The sequence below is a fragment of the Haliotis cracherodii genome, unplaced genomic scaffold, assembly GCF_022045235.1.
Source record: "Haliotis cracherodii isolate W230 unplaced genomic scaffold, xgHalCrac1.p SCAF_18, whole genome shotgun sequence".
In the NCBI taxonomy this organism is placed as follows: domain Eukaryota; kingdom Metazoa; phylum Mollusca; class Gastropoda; order Lepetellida; family Haliotidae; genus Haliotis; species Haliotis cracherodii.
This window is the reverse complement of record NW_027266273.1, coordinates 8,343,722-8,366,161: the sequence shown is the minus strand read 5'-3', so window position 1 is coordinate 8,366,161 and position 22,440 is coordinate 8,343,722. Positions and strand designations below refer to the sequence as shown.

Genomic DNA, 22,440 nt, shown 5'->3' with positions numbered 1-22,440 from the left:
CTTTAATTACAACGCGTTCAGTGCCAATTCTATAAGAAGCGGTTTCTTGTGTATATGACGCTTGCACGGAATACAATTATTATTAATGTTATTCATCGTCGTCATCATCATCATCATCATCATCATCATCATCATCATATGTAGAGTTGTGAGCGGTGTCTTCAGAAATATAAGATGAGATGAGTACAAAGGCGACTATGCTTGTCGTAAGAGGCGACTAAAGGGATTGGGTGGTGAGGCTGGCGGACTTGGTTGATGCATGTCATCGTATCCCAATTGCGTGGATGCACATGATGTCAATCACTGGATTGTCTGGTCCAGACTCGATTAATTACAAACGGCCGTCATATAGCTTGAATACTGTTGAGTGCGGCGTTAAACAACAAACAAAAGCCATCAGTGAACATCCCACACTCATGCATTAAAGGCAGAGATGACACGGGATAATATATTTTTCCTGGAAGCATTGTGTTTAAAGGTCGAGGGACGGAACACAATTATTGATCCCCTATGATCGAGGTAAGAGGAGATTTGATTGCGTGAACAGGCTCAGTGACTTGGTGGAATGCAGGTCATCGATGCTCATAAAATCAATCACCGGATTGTCTGGTCCGGGTTATTGCACACCAAGGTCAATGAAACTGCGATATTTCTGAGTGCGGTTTAAACCAAAAAATCATTCAAAACAACAGACCACCTACAACCGTGTCCCTCTAAGAGTTATCTCTGAAGTGAAAGGACAAGGGTGTGTTAGAATTCAATCAGCATATCGATTTCTGTCCACATGTTAAGTAATATTATTTAATTTTACATTTCAACCGTTTATCAACTACAGAGTGAATGTAGCCGGTTGGTGTAAAGAAGCATGTAAATTTACCCCCAATTCACCGACAGTCAATAGACGATAGCCGTCCAACTTCAAAGGTCATTATCTCAAATAAGTCACAACGGCACCCTTGACTTCAGCAAATATTGTTTCGTGTAACAATATACTCAGTCAGGTGGCAGGCTAACATTGCTGAGCGACCATATCTCGGAATGTTACTTGTCTCAGTGTGACGTAACGCTATCCAACAAAGGGCTATATAGGTAAATGTTTTCCTTCGTTGAGTAACGTTACACGGAATGACATAATCTAGTGACTGATATACAGCCCCTGGTCTTGGGAAACTGAGCAGCTTGATGTTCCGAGCGTTTCTCGGAAAGCTGTCAATATCAACGCTTGTCCGGATTGTGTAACGATGGAAGTCTTACGCCGTGGGGACGGAGTGGTCATTTCATGGTCTGCAGATTTTAAATGACCTTCGTTTCGACCCTGATTTCGACCCTGACCCTAGTTTCGAGTTAATCTTGTAGCATATTTTCTTGACGGGCTTCACGCCCTTTATCAACGTATGTACCCATGTTTGAAGAATTTAAACAAAATCTTAATTCATGAAATCTAGAAATTGCTTCTGTGTTATGTCAAGAAATGATAATTGAAAGTACTACATAAAGGCCGGAATATAGAAAGACATTTCACTCTGAAACCTGAAATATTTGAACAGGGAAATTAGATTCTAGTATCAAAGAGCTACTACACGTTCGCCGCACATAAAAATTATACAGCCAGGATAACGTAGACCACGTTCTGACGTCTGTGCCACTGCAAACATTAAAGGTGGCATATGTGCCTTAAATACAGGAATTGCACAGTTTATTGAAATTACTTTTAATAATTGTTGTAATAATAATAAAAATCATGTCATAATATACGATAATGGGCTATGGATATTCACAGCAGTAATATATTCTTTATGGCACATTGAAATACGACGATACGGTCATTTTATGTGTGTACTATATCTGTCAATTTATCAAAATAAGATATTATATCTACAAAAAGTAGACTAAGGATGTCATTTTTATGACTTCTATCAGCTTGGAGAAAATATTGTACCTCGTCTTCCAAGTACTTTTTATGAACGACATCAATAACCCGTTTGTTCTTTGGTATAATTATCATCCCACTGATAATTTGGGTTGTTGTCTCTTAAATTATGTAATACGGGTATCGTCTCTTTGAACGCTTACACAACAGAGTGTTATTACGGCTTGATAACGTAACGCAACGTTACACCTTTACGCGATACCGGGCTAAGTGTCTACATTCTTTGTTTTAGGAAATGTTGAGATTCATATACTGAACTACATGACCGGCCAGAATTCCCTACTAGACAATAAAATACGATCAATTTACATGTCTTTGAAAGACATTTAGAAGTGATACACATAAGGAAGAGAATTTATGGATGTCAACTTCTTTATTATGAGGAACACAACGTTTCGGAGTATATACTTACTCCTTCATCAGGTGAATGAATGCAATGAAGCAGAGAGCATATATATGTTCATGTAAGGAGAACAAAAGCAATTAGATAACTAAAGGTGGAAACTTAACAAGGGAAGCCAACAGATAATTGGCGCTGATAGGTGATTAGCAAAAGACAATGGAAGCCAACACTTAAAAGTAATTAGCTCATAACAGTAAAGTACATAATAAAATACAACATAGTATTACTAAAATACATAAAAGCGAACATAGTTTACATAAATAGTTACATACCATCACTCCATATCAAGCATTCACAACATACTTACACACAACATGCATAAGCTGCACCCACGCCCCACGCCCCACCCTCACCAGAAAAATATAAAATTCTTCTTCACCCATTCACGGGTAGGATAGGTCTTCAGCAACCCATGCTTGCCGTAAAAGGCGACTATGCTTGTCGTAAGAGGCGCCTAACGGGATCGGGGGGTCAGGCTCGCTGACTTGGTTGATGCATGTCATCGATCCCAATTGCGTGGATCGATACTCATGATGTCAATCACTGGATTGTCTGGTCCAGACTCGATTAATTACAGACTGCCGCCATAAAGCTTGAATACTGCTGAGTGCGGCGTTAAACAACAAACAAACAAAACACCCCCCTTACATGTAATTGTGTCAAATGGTTCCATACAAACAGACCCCGATTCCATATCATACAATTGTCAATTCAGTTCAGCATATTTACTCGAAAACCCACTAACGGACGTACATGAGTATAGACATATACATTTCAATAAATAAACACGTGTTCGTGAAAAGGGTAAGCATGTCCTACCTTTCCAGTAACCTCCGCTACTCTCACAAGTTGTATAATTAATAAGTGTTTGTTTCTGAATGAAATAGGCTGCACGTGGATTTCGGAGAGGAAGAATAAATCCCTTCTATCCCGCTTCGAAGCAAAAGCCGCACGCTTTTTCCGAGTCATTGGAAGACACGTGAAGTAGCTGAAGTTAACCCCAGCTCAATAGAACAGCTGTTTTCTATCAATTTTGAATTTGTGTGAATTCTTTTACAATGTCATATTAAAACATAGGCTAGATACATTCGTTGTAGCAGGATCGCTCGGGGTACATGGGGTTTTACGTGTTATCAAATCTTCAGCTATGTATTTAAAACATGTATTTAGTCGAAGATGAATATGTATTATGCTATGTTCAAGATCACGTTGATTTTCATGTACAGTAAACTACGGTTATAACGAACTCGAAGGGACTACTAATTTTAGTTCGTTATAACCGTAGTTCGTTATAAGCATATATACAGCATAACTACAGCAAATAGTTGGGACCAAAAAGTAAGTTCGTTATATCCGTCAGTTCGTTATAAGCGTGTTCGTTTTAACCGTGGTTTACTGTAAATGAAAATCAACGTGATCTTGAATCTGTATCTGTTAAAACTGAACTATTCTTTGGGCCATATGGCCTTACATACTGAATAAACTGTCTGTCTGTGATGTGACTTTATCGTGTACAGTTTAGAGTACCTACATCGTGTAGGTAATGCAGATATTCTTACCTGTATCATATATATGATTCGTGTAGGTATAGGGTGTAATACATGTGGCATGTACACTGGACATTACCTGTTTCATATATATTATATGTATTACCGTACCGTGTGGTACAGGATATATTACCAATGTTAAGTTGGTACAGGCTAGAATATTATGTTCGTGTAGGCATAGGATGCCAGTATCACGCATAGGAGTAGACTATCTCATCTGTATCATGTGTGTAAAGGATATATTCACTGTGTTATTAGGGGCGGTCGGGTAGCCAAGTGGTTAAAGCGTTTACTCGTCACGCCGAAGACCTGGGTTCGATTTTCGACATGGGTACAATGTATTTGGGGAATCGAACCCGGGTCTTCGGCGTGACGAGCTAACGCTTCAACCACTAGGCTACCCGACCGCCCTTTAGTACCAGTACGATGCCAGAGAACAACTTGAACACACGCTTTCTGTTGTGTGGCTGAGATGTGAGCCGTATATATGTCTAGCTCTTTTGAACAGACCATGCCACACCCTAATACGGTATCTATGTACCCCTCCGTATGTTACACCTTTTATACGCATTGCGTAACGTCGATGTGGATGAAAGAGTCACGTTACATTCGTTACTTACGCTGACACATAATGATTAATGACATATCTTCATAACCCAACAAGATACACAAGTTTTGCAATTCCATCAGAAGAATGAAAACGGTAAAACATGGTGTCAGATATTCTTCTTTCACATGGGTGCGGACAGTTTTCGTGTCAATGAATCCATGTATCAAATAATACACACCTATATATTTCACATCAAATTCATTTCATCAATCACATTTTCTGAGTTTTTCAGAATGTACACGGTATTAATTCCACTTGTCGCAAATACATTCGGTGAAATTGTAAAGTCATTCCTTGGTTGTGCTTAATCTTTGGGACAGGGATGTGGTGCTAAATTTCCACCTGTAGATATGTATCTGTCTTTGTATAGATTCGTATAGACAAATAAAAAGAAATCTTAGATTCGCAGTGATATAGACCTTTACGATTCACAATAGTCGCTGTAAAGAGCGCCGACGTGCAATAAACACGAAATCCGGGTTGCTATTGCAATACATTCCCTCGTAACCTGGTTGTATATTTCATGATATATACACCTATGTGACCCACTGCACGGGTACAGCCAGCTGTAGATAACAGGTAAGTACAGCCGAGGATAGCACGGTCACGAGGGTACGCGACGCCCATGGACAAAGGAGCGGCAGATACAATGTTGACGAGTGTTAAAGAAGATATTCTCGTCGATTCTCATTGTTGTTATTTATCCCGGATGCATGTAAATAAACAAAAGGTATACGGATATGAATCCGGATGTTACAATGACATAATGAGTGTGGGTTAAAGAAATCCGCTCCAGACCATTGTGTCATTCTGTAGGTGGACGTTGAAGTTACCACGAAGGTGACACGGTACCCGGTACCAAGAAGTACCGGTCTTGCCAACATCGGTAAGGATGGCCGCGGTCGTTAAATTTGACAAGGGATTCGCTTCAGGCATTTTGTTATCTGGACCCGTCTGTCGACTGTTTAATTATCTGCGTCCTTCGGAAAATAACCGGTGACAGCGTTCACACAGGTACAAATTAGACATCGCAATCTAGATGGGGCAAAGATACCAGAAGATAAGGTCGTCTTCAAGATCACCTGGTGCCACGAGGCCTTGCCATTCACAGCCAGGGTTGATAGAAATAATTACAGGTACAAAGGACACATGGGTACAAGGGATAGGGTCGCGAATATGTGAACCTCAGTGTATTCTCCCCAGGGAGCTGAGAATGATTTTTTTAATTGACAGTGATCGCTGACCTTGGTTGTCCGAACTGTTTCATGTGCCTTAATAATATTTGGCGTTTGTGACCAATAATATGAAAATGAATCTTTCTATTATTATTATTATTATTATTATTATTATTATTATTATTATTATTATTATTATTGTTATTATTGTTATTATTATTATTATTATTATTATTATTATTATTATTATTATTATTATTTTTATGAAAAAGAGTTCATTCTTACGCTACCGAGAAATTCGACATCACGATACAATGCTTATATATGACTATAAGTATTTTTCTTTTTACAAGATTTATTAACTATTTCATTGTCACCTTACTGCAAGTATCGCGTTACTTTATTGGCGAGTTCATATACCTGCAATCCGAATCCGTTTCTTGTCCCAGATATCTCAATATATTGTGTTGAATATGGTTGTCGTAAAGACCAAGGACCTCGAAACATCTCCACAGGTTTAAGTGTATTCTTTCTCAGCACTTTGACCCCCAAAGGCTTTCACTTTTCATTTGCATATGATCAATAACAAACAGATAGCTTATTGGTGGATGTCAAATTCATAAATCTGTAAGTAAACATCCATTGACAGCAAGACAGCGTAAGTTTTAAAAAGACCAACGCATAGGATTATCAAGACAGATGTCATTCATATAGAATTCAAAATCAATATTTGTAAACTTCAAGGGAGGCCGTAATATTGCTGAACTCTTAAAAGCGCCGTTAAGTGACACCAGTCAGTCAGGTTAATGGTAATAGGCAATTTCAGAAGATATGATATCACAAGGTTAATTCTTATCTAACATAAATCCTCGAAATGAATATATTTATGAATAAATGTATATGTATAACTCTTTGAGGTCATAATGTTTTCAGATAGAAAGCCTTTGTTTAATATTGGGCGAGGGTCGACAACAACAGCCCTCCTATGACCCATAACAAACATGCTCGTGTATACTGATTGACGTGTCCAGTTAGTTGCTGTCGCTAGTGTTGTCAAAGCGAAGGAGAGTATATTGTAAGTATATGGGTATGTACACATGTGTAGAATACGAACAAGACATTATCTTTTGATGCTGAACTCTTCGCGAACCCGGCGTTATACATGAGTGCCCAAGGTAAACTACCCTTATTTTGCATTTTCAGTTTTATTGTGACTTTCACATTTTAATTTTGACGAAATGAAGTTCCATATGTGATTGTGAGCTTTGGTTAATCGTCATCTACTTTCACTGTTTACATGGAAAATCCGTTAATCTCAGGGATTAACGAATTTCTGGATTCACGAATAATGAGTGAATGAGTTGGGTTTAACGCCGCTTTTAACAGTATTCCAGTTATATCACGCTGTGTCAGCTTAATGTGGGAGGAAGGCCCGAAGTAATGCAGGTCTCAGACGTTTACCACTTCGGTGAAACCCACGAGCACGAGTATGGTGCTGACAAACCTAGAAACATAATCGGGGCGAACCGGGATTCGAACCCACAGTCATAGGTTTCTGGCGTGCCCAAGGGACGCCACTCTGCACAACGAATCGCTGCGCCTTACACGACTGGGCCACCCGTGCCCCCTCACGAATAATGGGCACCGAGTTATGTCTGTATATGTGTAGACATCCTCAGTAGTAAGCACCAGGAAAGCGGTTTGTCCGGAATAATGTTGTCGAGTGTAACGGGGTTTAACTGTTAACGAAATTGAAGTAAAAGTGACAAAATCCTTTTTCCATAATCATAAGAAATCTCAGCTGCAAGTGTCAATTGTATGATCCGACCATATCACGAGCATGCGTTTATGAATCGCTATCAAATAGTGATGATACCAGGTTTTCGGGAAAAAGGTTAGCGTATCCTGCCCATCACAAACACATGCATAGGCACGTCGATTGTTCATCTGAGAAAACACACAGGAATATATGGTACATGTCAAAATAGGGAATTGCATCGGACATCCCCGAACTGGTCGATGTCTGTGTATATATCAGGCATTCCTAATAAGGGCTCCTCATTAAAATCCACAAGACCCTATGATACCTACTTATAGATCTGTATGTGTATTAAGTATTGGGTTCAGAAACATGTATTTGATGTTTTACAATGTAATGTGCCCGACAAGCAAAAACTGGAAAAACAAGTACAGACTGAAGTCTATATAAATATATAAAGCCAAACTCGTTTGCCGACTGACCGAATTTCCTGAAAACTATGCAAATCGAAGGTCAGTTTAACCTAGCAGATGTAATTAATGTTTACGAATGGGTTATAGAGTTAACATGTGAACAACTCAATACACGCCCAACTCATTGTGACATCACGGTCACTGTCCTGTTTAGGACAGCGTGTGCACGTGCAGAATGTATAATATCATCACGATGAAGAGTAATCATTATGGTAAAGTGCGTCGCTACATGTTCTTGAGAACTAGCACTAGCGATCTGATATTATATCCTGTTGAAGAACAATGGAATACAGATTCTGAGAACATGCGACAATGATGTGTCAAGTCATTTCCCGACAGCCGCAAGTATTTGCACGGAGTACTGACATCGTATTGTATCTAATCTGCGTAGCATACATAGATAAGAACTCTGACCAGTTACTGGACACGTAGACTACTCGCGATACTAGAAGTCTCAGTGCTTGGGTCATTACATTCACCTTTAATGGACTGTACGTCGATAGTTCCGGGTGTTTTTAAATCATGGATGAAATAATTTCCGAGTGTGATGTCCCACCTATATTTCGCGCACGATTACTTTTTTAAACCAAAACACTAGAGCTCTAATAAACTACTAATTGCCAGCTTGATTGGATTAGAAACCAGTGTTTAGCAAAACCTAAATTACAATCTTAATGCCTCGGTCGCATGAAGCCAATCACTCTCCAACCCAGGGTTCATTGCGGCCAGCCTGGTTGGTTGGTTGGTTGGTTGTTTAACGCCGCACTCAGCAATATTCCAGCTATATGACTGCGGTCTGTAAATAATCGAGTCTGGACCAGACAATCCAGTGATTAATATCATGAGCATCGATCCATGCAATTGGGATCGATGACATGCATCGCCCAAGTCAGCGAGCCTGACCACCCGATCCCGTCAGTCGCCTCTTACGACATGGCCAGCCTAGTGCCTCTGACGCAGTGTCACATCTTACACACTCTATTCAAGATATTGCATATGTTTCATTTTTGACGAGTCCAGACATGTAGATAAACATATGTCATGAAATATTTTAACTTTCATTGAGAAAATATCCTTAAACGTGAAAGACTGTTTCCATTTTCGTATTTATCATCCGGTACTATATCATCGAAGAGCTAGCGATACGGTCACTTTGATGTGCAAAGCCATATTGCCATGCATCTCACTGTCTAGTGGTAGAGCGTCCGCCCGGAAAGCGGAAGGTGCGGGGTTCGATCCCTGGCCGTGTCATACCAAAAGACGTTAAAAATGGTACTTGTTGTTACCCTGTCAGACGCTATGGGGCTAAAACAAGGACTGGTCGGCTCGGAGTCAGTATACCGTGTCTGAGAGGGGTTTTCATGTTAAACTGCGGCATCATATCTCAGTGTGCTAGCACTATAAATCGGCATCAGTCCGGACTAGTATAAGCAGCCACACACACACACGTGCATGCACGTCGCTGTATAAGTGCAATAATCTTGGACGCGACGTTTAACTCCATTTCACCTAAGCTCACTTCACTGTCGCAGTTATAGTAGCATATCCACATACTTACGTAAAACAGTATGTACAGCGCACCGAAAGGCAAGCATTGGGCCCGTCTGTTCTTAGTTGAGAAGAGGTGCCTTTAGTTATGGATATCGGATATTAAGGGTTTTGTCGTTTCATTTAATTAGAAACAAGAGAAAAGTCTTGTTACGCGATAAGTCAAAGCGTGGCCACTGGATAAATGTCCTCCCACATCATGGAATTTCTGTGAGCAAATGTTATTGTAAAACCCGAGACACGACTTTTTAACAGTAATTTCTGGAACAAATTACTTTTGAACAACATCCCAGCCTATTCTTCCGGAGTATAGATTGTCCGTCCCTTAGATACACATAGAAGATCGATTGCTTGTTTAAGGTTTTAGACAATTTCCAACACTCACACTGATCAAAATTGCCAAAATACGGTTCATCTGTATACATTATATGTATTAAACCAACAGACACTGAACTAGCTTACGTTTCGCGACCACTTGGTGTCATGACTTAATCCGGGCAATGGTCCACGATGGCAGGCGTTTGAAAATGTCACTTTGATCATGTTTGTGTTTATCATGCCGCAGACATACACATATTTAGACTCCCAAGACATTGGTGTTTGTCATGTAAACTACCTAACAAAAGAAGGCATACACATGGATTTGACCACAAGTTATCAAAACGTTACTCGTCTGAAACAGTCGCCGAAACACTGCAAACTTAAGGTCCAAAACACTATGGTACATGTGTCAAATACACCGAATACCATTTCTTGTTAGCTTCATATTTAGCCAACATCAAACATGAGTGTATATTTGTTTTGTACGTCAGTTTATGTATCTTGTAAAATGCTTGGCCATACAAGATAAAGTCGAGCATATCACGAGCCTATGTTACATACCGCTATCGTGCTACACTCTGTCTTGTAAGAAACATAACTGTTTCATACATAAGGTACATAGAAAATCATTGAAGAAGACAATCTCTGAAACATACACCGACTGTGTACAAAGACAACTTTATCACACGTGTACAGAAAGTATGGTCGTGCAGGACGTCGTCCCTAGTGGTGTCAGCTGAAGGTCACTTGTCACGGCTTTTCTGTGAGGAGAGAGAAATTTGGACCAGGGAGTTGTGAAAAAATGGCTTGGGGCAATTTTCTGATTGTCCCGGTGACATTACAAATCATATTCCTGGGATATGCTTGTCAATTCATATCCTTTTTAACGCCATGTGTTGAGCATATTTCTCATTTCACAGCGACATAGATTACCCTCTCAGATAAGTTCACAATCCAGAATAGATCCAAGTGGTTCATTTGTATGATCCATTATGCTGTCAGTGGCTCCGTTTGGGGGAATCAGTATTGGAGTCAGTGACAGCAATTCTCATCTCAGGTATGCATATACTTACAACCATACGCCATCTGTACAGTATCTGTACTCCACATACATGTACATGAGTTTTCTCTAAGACAGACGTAGATACAATAACATATATGAGGAAAGCATATTCTTTTCAGATCTGAGAATGCGTCTGACCAATTTCCAATATGTTTTAGAACATTGAAACGCGAAACGAGATGTAACCGTTCTCATAATGAACAATATAAATGTAGTACAACGACATCGACGACTTTAAAAATAGTTTTAGATTAGAGTTTACATGTGGTAATACTGTGCAATAGATAACAGTAAAACAACAATAATGTGACCTAAATTATCCAACATGAATTTCGAAAGGGGCGCCATGATCCAGGTCAATGCTGTGTGTTAGTATAAACCTCGTCCAACAATTCTAATACCAAGCCATCTTCATACACGGATACAGAACATTCAAGGGCGCTAGCTCTTCAATGGCCTCTTGTTAATTCATATGACCTATAAAGTCACAAAAAGGGGACTCGGAGGAAAATGTAAGGTTTCCCATATTGTTTTCAGCATCATATTACTATGACGTCAATAGACAGGGAGTTAGTGAGTCACCCTGCTGAACACACAGTGCCCTGTTCAAACAATACTCTACATCAGTACTATCAATGGAATGTGAGATCTTCAGAGACAAAAAATAACTAGTAGGTCCACTGAAGCATTGAAATAAGGGCAAGGTGCGACCTTCCCCACCGACAACGAAAAAGCATCACATTACATGTATGGGTTTCTTTAGACTTATTCCAGCAGTGTCTCTCTATGAGGATGTTGCTTGGAAGGGTTGGAAAAAACTTTAAGGCAGTCCTAATTTGATGGATTTCGGAAGGATAATTGTTTAATATTACAATTAATATTAGAAAACAATAACAGAACTGATGGACATTTTGATAATATGTGATACATTTGGACATCGAAAGTTCCAAAGTATTTAATCGGTGTAGCATCTTAGTGACTCCTTGGCAGAATTTCTGTTAAGTTTTGAAAACAATTTCTGAGGTTTAACTTTCTTTATTTTACAACTAAATGCTTGTAAGGTCACATTTAGTATCGTGTAAAGATATGACCAGTACATACAAATTATCGCGTTACTGGCCTCATGCTTTTATATTCATTAGAGATGGAGAATTAGGTATCGTACTTGAATTCAAACTTGACATCGTAGGCATGTTTTACCTAGAGATTTCTTGGGTATTGTTTTCCGATATACAATTTTGAAAGAGGGCAACACAGAGCCTTATAAGAGATTATACTGAATATATTATTTCCAATTTGAATATTCCTACGGAAGTTACAAGAACTGGGCGCCGTTCCACAAATTGATCTTAGTGCTACGAGCGCCGTAAGTCTGTGTTAAAGTATGGGAGTTACGATCACCTTTGCGCTGCGGTAGCTGTGTGAAACAGGGTCCTGTTAATGAGTTGAAAAAATAATCGTCATTGGGTATTTGTATTTCTGTCAAAAGAAACTAAAGAGATAACAATAATCCTGTCATGGACACTTATGCTCATAATCACAGTAAATGACACCAATTCCAACACAATAACCAGTATTCTGCAGTTGTACCCTAACAAACAAGGATCCATCAATGGTGATTGGGTAGCTTTGTAATTGGTACGCCGATGTCTAGGTTCAATTCCGGACAAGGGCTATGATAACCTTGTGGTAAAAGCGTTGGAACTACAAAGAAGTCCCGGGTTCGATTCCCCATATGGATAAAGTGTGTGAGACCCGCTACAGTGGAGTAGACCCAGTTCTCACTTTCACTCAATTCCCGACATTAATGAGCCCCATACTTTGTCGTATCTAGTTGTAAGCGGTTTAGAAACCTCAACGCTCTCACTCACGACTGTCCCGACTGTCGGATGCAGCTAGGCCACTATGTGTCAAGCGAGCAGAACCACGATTTGGTGGCGTGTCCCCATTCGTCACAGCTGACGCTTGAAAGGCGGAAAGTGTAACTAGCTGTCCCAAGTTTTCATGTGCCTTGGATTTGCAGGTCAGAATACGTGCTACATGCTATGCTTATCGTACGTGGCTTGGAACATTGTGACTGACAGGCTGCACACTGCACAAGGAACCAATTCATTGCACGCTGGATTTGAAGAAATGGCTTTACACATTGTACCTATGAAGGGTGACCCGTGACGCTGCGGGTAAGAATAGGTCTTCAGCAACCCATGCTTGTCGTAAGAGGCGATTAGAGGGATCGGGCGGTCAGGCTCGCTGACTTGGTTGATGAATGTCATCGTATCCCAAATGCGTTGATCAATGCTCATGATATCAATCAAAGACCGCCGTCATACAGCTGGGATATTGTTGAGTGTGGAGTTAAACAACGAACAATCAAACCTATTAGGGGAATCAAACCTGGGTGTTTGGTGGGACGAGCGGAAGCTTACCTATTGTAAAGAGCAACCTCAGCTGAAACCTCATCGTTTTGGTATGTTATCATACCCCAATGGCTTTGATGAACACTCCCAACATCCATCACTAGTTGGTCTTCTACTGGACTAAACCCATTACAGCTGTAACGTTAAATATAGTAACACGAATAATTAGTTTGCAACCCGTCAGTATCTCAACTGTCATCGCGGACATCACTTGGCCCCTAGTGAAGTCTCATCACCGTAAATATATAACGTCAATGCCAGAGATCAGCTCGTCTGGATTGCTAGTCCCTGCAGAAACATATTCCGTAGCGCGTAAACGCAAAACAGCGGTGAAAATATATGAATGGATCACTGAAAACCAGTAATGACAGTAGGTGTTCGCAAAAAGGGTAAGCATATCCTGCCCTACCGGCAGAACCCGAGCCACAAACAATTTGCATAAAAAAATAAGTGTTTGTTTGTTGCCGGACGTTTTTGCTACAAATTACTCAATAGTATCTAAACATCACTAGACATTAAGTTCAAAGTAATTAAACACACAGGCATGTAATATTGCAACATAAATTTTTTGACACAAAAATGGCGTCCTTGCAGCTTATCGGTGAAACAGTTTACACTCCAGGCTAGCAATTGTCGTTTTCTTCAGTTTTAGAAAGGTCTTGCATACGCAATAGCCTGATTGTTAGCATTGAGGCCATGTTCATTATTAACTTATGAAAAACGAGCTGAAAAGATATGTAACGCTTGAATAGCTCCGTGCGACACATGCTAAGCAGAAGCGTTTTGCATTCTAAAGATAGCCTTAATTGTTTCCACAAATTTCACACACCTGGCCTCGAGCTGGGATAACTGTGAATATTTAATATTTTGTGGTATAAACTGGTCATAATATATTCGTTTTATCTTTGCAAGATAGTAAAGGGGTATAATATTTTTTAGATCTGTTTCAAATATGATAAAATGAATTTCGGCACAGACCCAATTTCTTAACACCAAAGGACAGACAACCACATTGCTGTAATCCACACCGCCATGGTCGCAAGCATGAGGAAGCCAAGTGTCATTTAACACGTAGACAAGGTGTGTCTATGACATCTCCATCATGACCTGTAGCTTTGCGAAATCCTGATTATTTCATTTTGTTAAATGAAAACAAATAAATAACTGTGTCATGTTTTTGACAAGCCAGTGGCGGCGTCACTGGTGGTTGATAGCCTTTGGGCGACTTTGGCCATAATGGTCTTTTTGCGCCCAAGCTATCAGATGTGTTTACGAAGAAATTGTCTTGTTGAAATATTTCTCCCTTATATGAATAATAATGGAACTAAATAATTATCTAAATCTGAAGGGAGATTGTTGAATCAAAGCCGCATTCATGTAACGGTACACCCATCTGTAACACATCCTTGTTTAATATTGATAGCAACATCATTCTCTTCCTTTGTTGCAACGGTTCTCGGAGATGAATATTTAAAGTATGTGTGTACGCACGTAACGGAGTCCTCAGCGACCTTTATGAAATATCGCCAGCGACACGGCTGGGCCCAGCTCCCGCGCTAGGAACAATGCCAATTCATCACGCCTTGTGACTACAACATTATGGGGAAATGATCACTTAAAACGTGGAGGATATATACAAGGATTGCAGTTGAACTGAACTGAACTGAACTGTGTGTTGACATTTCGCGTGTTGTCGGCACTGGGTAGCGTTCTGGATTATGACAAAAGCTTATTGCATATAACATTATGTATAAATGTGTACAACCATTCTGTAACCATTGCCAGGGTATTGAAACACAGGTACAACACCACGGATATACCTACTGACTCCTTGTTAAATTGGAAAACTTAAGAAACCTATTCATTCCTTGATCCATGTTTTTTTGTTCCAAAACGTCGTGACAATAGACATAGTTACATATCTATCTGTAGAAAATGAAAGCAATGTCATCTGAAGTTTACTGAGAAAACAATATGTGAAATTCTGGATTTCCTGAATGATAACATCTGTGTAAAATATGGGGATAACACATTTAGGCAAGAAGCTGGCATCCCCATGGGCACCAATTGTGCCCCCCTTCTTGCTAATCTGTTTCTTCATGCATATGAATCGGACTTTCTGCTCAGATTCGTAAAGTCAAAACAAGGTAATTTGGCCAAGAAGTTTTACTTTAACTTCAGGTATAGCGATGATCTCATATCGCGCAATAACCATCAAATAACCAATTCCCTTCCACTGATTTACCCACCTGAACCAGAAATAAGGTCGACCAGTGAGATCGCCTCTTCTGTTTCATATTTAGATTTATGCATAAAGATTCAGAGTGATAAACACTCTCTTCAAGACTACGTGACAAGAGAGATGACTTCAACTTTCCCATAGTCAACTTTCCCTTTATGTCGAGCAATAACATCCCTGCAGCTCCAGCGCTTGGTACATTTCACACCTTCTGAGGGACAGTCGAGCCTGATGCTCATAATACATCCCTTTACATTTTCACTCACATTTGTTTTAACGTTTCGAAGCAAAGGGAGCACAGACGCTCTGTGATATTACTGAGCGGTTAACATTTTATAGGGTTGAATCCTAGATTGGTTTGTCTCCACCATACTCGCGTTCGTGGTTATCAACGAAAAGGTAACCGTCTACGACCTGAATTATTTATCATGTCTTTTCTCCAACGCAAAGTTGACACATCGTAACGTAACGCAAACCCTGGTACAATTGAGTGAGTGAGTGGGTATGGTTTTACGCCGCTTTTAGCCATATTCCAGCAATAATACGGCGGGGGACACCAGAAATGGGCTTCACACATTGTATCCATGTCGGGTACTCGAACCCGAGTCTTCGGCGTGACGATCGAACGCTTTAACCACTAGGCTACCCGACCGCCCCCTGGTGCAATTGGTTACTAACCACATTTACGTGTTTATATCATGACGTTATTGCACATATCAGTGACGTGACAAACTGACCATATGTTACATTTGTTTGTTGCTTGTCGTAAGAGACAACTAACGGGGTCGGGCGATTAGGCTCGTTGACATGGTTGATGCATGTTATTGTATCCCAATTGCGTGGATCGATGCTCATGATGTCAATCACTGGATTATCTGGTCCAGACTCGATTATATTCAGACCGCCGTCAAATAGCTGGAATATTGCTGAATGCGGCGTTTAACAACTAACAAACAAACACATATTAAGTCACGTCTTATGACCAGCACATGTTGGTGGGGAACACATCTAACCTTGATTCTCTCCGGGGATGCTACATTTTAGAAAGTATTATAGCAGTTAGTCTTCAATGTGCACAGAGCGGCTCGATCCCCGGCCACATCATACCAAAAATAGGTTAAAATCTGATATTTGTTGTTATCCTGCCTCTGGCTCGGCATTAAAGAGCTATAGCAAGGGCAGGTCGCCCTGGATTCAGTAAACAGTGTCTGATCAGTGATGTATCAGTTTTTAACAGCTGCAAGGTATCTCAGTGAGCTAGTACAACCGGCATAAGGTCAGACAAGTACAATCACACACACACACACGCACACACACGCACACACACACACACACACACACACACACACACACACACACACACACACACACACACACACACACACACACACACACATACGTGCATGCATGTCACTGTATAAGTGAAATAATCTTGAACTTGATATTTAACCCCATAACCTCACTTGCAATATAGAATATTTCTTTCCGGAAATTAGATGTTGGCAAGTATTATATTATACTATTTGGCATATTGTATCAGTTGTATCATACTATGTTCCATGTATGTATTCTGTGCAGGTGGGGATAAAACAGAAAACCCTCCATGTCCGCAAAGTCATTGAGCATCCTTTCCGAGTAAGATCAAACGTCCACGAAGAAAACAATATCTGCTTTGCATATATTTTTTAATTTACACACGCTTGTAAATTGTGTCTAACATCTGATGTCAGTGACCTTGTCAAATTAAACTGTCTAATCATTAAAGGTAAAGGTCGGGGAGGTGTTAACACAATTAAAGGCCTATGTCAACAGAAATTTAAACGGAAATTTGTTTGTATTCGATTTACCTTTGATTAGCACTCCAAGCCGAGTTACGTGTCAGCGTGAACGTGTTCAGCGTCTGGCCTGATAAGTCGGTCTGATCAAATACATGCGACGGGTTTGTAAACAGCGGCGGGTCATTACGTCTGACACACATGTCCACATTTTCGTTAATATAGAGAGATCGCTAAGCTCTCCTGAATTTGAGGTATGTTTGAACTAGTGAAAGTCCAACGCTGCGTCCACATGGACTGCGACGTTGACGATGACATTGACGTTAACGTCAGTGACGCGTTATTATTACATAGTATGTCCACATCTTCCAAACGTATATAACTATTGATGAACAAATATATGTGTTTGTTGTTTAACGCCGCTCTCGGCAATATTCCAGTTAATTGATCGAGTCTGGGCCAGACAATCTAGTGATCGATATTGTGAGCAACAATTCATGTCGGGGTACCAGGAAACGTCACCGCGCCTGACCACCCGGTCCATTTTGTTGACTCTTACGGCAGCATAGGTTGCTGGGGACCTATTCGACCCGACATCCCTGCGTGATCACAACACATACGAACAATCACACTTCTTTGATACATTAAAGGTACACACCGCCTAATTATGCCGAAACAATTATGTTGCCACGTAACAATCTTTACACTTAAAATTATACCGACTTTTCATAAAATACGACGCAAAGGATGATCATATTGTGTTGTCCCTATATAACGAACCACAGGGATGTGACTTTAAATCATAATTCACTGTTACTAACAAAATAATATTTTAAAAATATTTTAACATACGTTCTAGTAAAATCTGTCTTGAAGTTTGAACCTCTCGACCAGTGCAAGACCTGTCCACCTGTTTTGAAAACAAGTAGTGTCATGGAAATATGAATGCTCCTATAGCAATGGCCTTTTGAACATACATATTTTCAGCAATGTATTTACAACGTACGTCCTTTGATGACTTCGTTATCATTATTGACTTTGTCAGTATTTACAATTTGTTTGGTGCTATAAAGTCAACATCCATTTCACACACTAGCATATTTGACGTATACACGCCTCTATTTAGTGCATTTGCTTCATACGGTCAACGTGAACACGAGGGGATATTTGTGTTATAATTTACATTCCGAGTTGATGGAATGTTCAACAATAATTAGAGCGTGTCATTGTCAGGTTGTTTATCGACTACCAGACAAAATAATGCAACACGAAAACAAATACGTTAACGCTGTACGTTCGTTCATGGTGTATCCTGTATAATGACCTTGAACTTATTGCCAAATGTAGGATCAACACTAAAACAACAGATTTTCATTTAAGGATATCGGCATGTCCTTTGGACTCGAAAAATGAAACATTCTTCATCTGAAACGTGTCAAGGAAGAAGGGGGAGGGGAGGGGAGGGGAGGGGAGGGGATCAGTCAGTTTACTTGGGGGAGGAGTTATTGACCATCTCGTAGAAGGACAGGCCTATATGTACTCAGGGATGCAGATTAGGGACAAAATCCAGAATGCCCATATCAAGGAAAAACTTCGGGAGGAGTACAAATGTAGACTTAAGATAATCTGGAGTTCAGAGCTGATTTCTCTCAATAAAGTCAAATTCACAAATACTTATGTTGTACCCGCCCTTTCGTAGAAATTCAGGTTATTGACACCTTCGCACGAAGAATCATATCAGACAATAGATACCACCACCCTTGCTCTTCCCTCAATCGCTATGTTTTACTAATTATAATGGGAGGGCGTGGTTTGAATAACGTGGAGGGTCTTCATGACAGAATTGTATTGTTTACTTTTGCACACATTTATTTGTCTGATGGCCCTCTAGTGAAGCATCTCAAGACGCATGTTGAAAACAAGGCATTCCACAGTTTCCTTAAACGAGCCAAAGATGTGACGTCTAATCTAAAAGTCAATGTTGATTTTGTTGATGGTTCTGTTGGACTGTACATATGTGAGCGTCAACAAAGCGAAGTCCCATATCAAATCGGCCCAGACTCAGTTTTTGAAGGAGAGGCTATCTGAACGACCACTGCATTGAGTTTATGTGCAGTGTGTTGAGAGAAACAGCAATCCTGCGGAGTCCTTCGCTTGGATGAAGCAGGCTGACCTGAAAAGTGAAACAGGAGGCTTTCTGTTGGCTGCTCAGTACCAGTCACTTCCCACTCGAAACCATCAATGTGTGATTTTGCGTCGATATGGAAATATGAAATGTAGATTTTGCAATGAATATAATGAGACCGTCCAACACATTGTCAGTGGATGCCCAGCTTTGGCACAAACACAGTATCGAAGCGAGTGGGTCGATCATTTAATTACCATCTTCGCAATGCTTGTGGTTTTGACACGACGGTCCATCCATGGTACGATTGGAATAGGCCTGCATACAGCCTCATACTTATCCAGGCCAACAAATCTGATCTTGTCCTTTTTGATAAAACCAGTGAAATCATTTATATCATTGATAATTTTCTGTCCCTATTGACACTGATGTGATTGACAAGATTCAGGAAAACCATGGCAAATATGCGGATCTCACTTTCGAATTGTCACGCTTGCATCCCAAGTACCAAGTTGTCCAACTCCCCATTGTTCTCGTTGCCTTGGGTTTGGTACCTCCCAATCTCTTGACTGACATTGGGAGAGTCCCCGGGTTTGCTGCCACGAATACAACTTCTGGGTAATGCAGAAGGCTGCAGTGTTGGGGAGTCTTCACGAAAAGTTCTTGGTGGGTTTGACTCGGCAGGGCTTCCTGGGAGAAGTCCCATTCGCTGTCCGGTCTACGTCGAGAGGGGCAAGGGCCCTGAGCTGACGATGGGCCAAGCAAGCCTGACTGTTTCCAGGATCACCCAAACCCTCTCTGCTGCGTTTTCTATTTTAATATGTACATACTCATAATAATAGGAGTCCATGTAGCATTACAACGAAGGGGTGTGTTTAGATAGATATACTACTCAAAAGACGTTAAAGAACACCGATTGTTTTCATATGACTATAGTTTATATGTGAGAACAGATAAACTATAGTCATATGAGTGAGAGAGTAAGTATGGTTTTACGCCTCTTTTAGACATATTCCAGCAATATTACGGCAGTATAATGATATGAAAAATCGACTGTTCTTTAACTTCCTTTGAGAAGTATATATGGAGTTATCCAACTTCGTACAAACATATCCGTGTGTTAGTGAATGATGTTGGAAACCAAACTATATATTCCGGTATGAAAGTAAGGCATGGCATGACACTCCCAAAGCCTATATAGACACGTATTATAAATGAAAATGAAATTGATTATTTATAAGGTTTATTTACTATTTATATTGTAATACAATACAAATATCTTGTCATTAGACATTAGAAAGAAAAGCAGAAAACATATCTGCCTCAAGGCTAAATTAACGGAAAATAGTGATATTCCCGGTTAGTTATTTCGAGGTATACCACTCTGCCAGAGGCTGTTAAAGTACATGAAGAGTCCATTACGTTAGATATATTTTCACTGAGCTAAACACAGTAATGAGGTGACACACACTACAGGTTGACGGAGCAGATACCTTCTGATGTTTTCCACAATCAACAAACAGGTACAAACTTCAACGGCGTGTTAGTCACGCAGGTAAACATAGCCCATTTACCTATCTGTTCTTATCTGCTAGCGTGCCGCACCACGCTAGGCTCACGTCAAGGCTTACCTGAAGCGGACTTGTCGTGCAGCTGTGTGTTTACTGGTCTAAAGTCAACACATCTACACTGCTCTACTCTACCGCAGATAAATCGAGAGGGCTTAGACCTTGGTGTGAACGCAGGTCTCGACTTGAAAAGACTATTGTATGGAGATTTTAGATGGTGGTACATATCAAGAGTTTAAAGTGACGAGGCAGTTTCATGGTTTATATTTACTTTGTAATACACTTCACAAGTTCCATTTTCTATGTTATGTGTCTAACATGATAAGAGTCCAGAAATATTATTTTCAGAAATGTCAATATCGTGCACTCGCTAAATAAAGTTCAGCAATATTCTGAGTGATTATAAAACTTGTATTTTCATATTCAAAATCTCACAGTCACGTGACTAGACGTACGAGACATTACTGGACAAAATTGTAATAATTAAGATTGTCTTGTCCAATGTAATTTCAACTCAACCCCCCCCCAAAAAAAACAACAAAAAAACAACAACAAAAACAACAAAAATAAAAAAAATAAAAAAATAAAATAAAATAAAATAAAATAAAATAAAATAAAATAAAATAAAATAAAATAAAATAAATAAAATAAAATAAATAAAATAAAATAAAATAAAATAAAATAAAATAAAATAAAATAAAATAAAATATCTAGTAAGATAAACGATAACTAATATTTTTAAAAATAACACCTACCTTTAAAAACTCGGAGATTATCGTTTCAGGTAAGACTGTTTCTAATTATATTCAGCTCATTCTCTTCACTGTTTCACAGATAAATGAAACTGTGGCTCAGTTTCCACTATATATTACCGGAAACGTCAAGGAGTGTACCAGTCATTTGTTCCTTCAAGACTATACGTTGTGGAGAATATGAGTGGGCAGTGTAACGCGAGGCATTATGTTGCATCAGGCCTTACGAGCCTCGGGACAGCAGGCACGTACACATATAAACTACTGGCAAAAGACAGTATACATTTGAAAATTGGATTTGACAAACAAATACGAAGGTTGTCAAAACGGTGCGAGGCTGACCTGTTGTTAGATACTATACTCATTCGTGTGGTGCGTGTAATATCTCCAATGATACCCGTATCAAATACATCACCATAGAATAATCATTTCTTGTGTGTTTCGGGGCGGTGGGTAGCCTTGTTAAAGTGTTCGCTCGTCACGCCGAAGACCCGGGTTCGAATCCCCACATGTGCACAATGTGTGAAGCCCAGTTCTGGTGTCACTCGACGTGATAATAGCGGAATATGGCTAAAAGTGGCGTAAAGCTATACTCACTCACTTCTTTTTTGTTTAATATTTAGTCACAATGGAAGAATTCCCCCCTGGAGTTTATATGACGTGATATTAGTGGAATATGGCTAAAAGTGGCGTAAAGCTATACTCACTTCTTTTTTGTTTTATATTTAGTCACAA

The 22,440-nt window shown here is 39.9% G+C and overlaps 1 protein-coding gene across 1 annotated transcript in view; it reads right to left on the bottom strand.

Moving 5' to 3' along the window:
• LOC139465742 (innexin unc-9-like) overlaps nucleotides 1–21,808 on the bottom strand; it is a 41,133-nt gene extending 19,325 nt beyond the window's left edge. Inside the window, exon 1 of the mRNA XM_071247580.1 lies at nucleotides 21,709–21,808. The gene's annotated coding sequence lies outside the window, so the exon portion shown is untranslated. The remainder of the gene's footprint in view (nucleotides 1–21,708) is intronic.
• Between the last annotated feature and the right edge of the window lie 632 nt (nucleotides 21,809–22,440).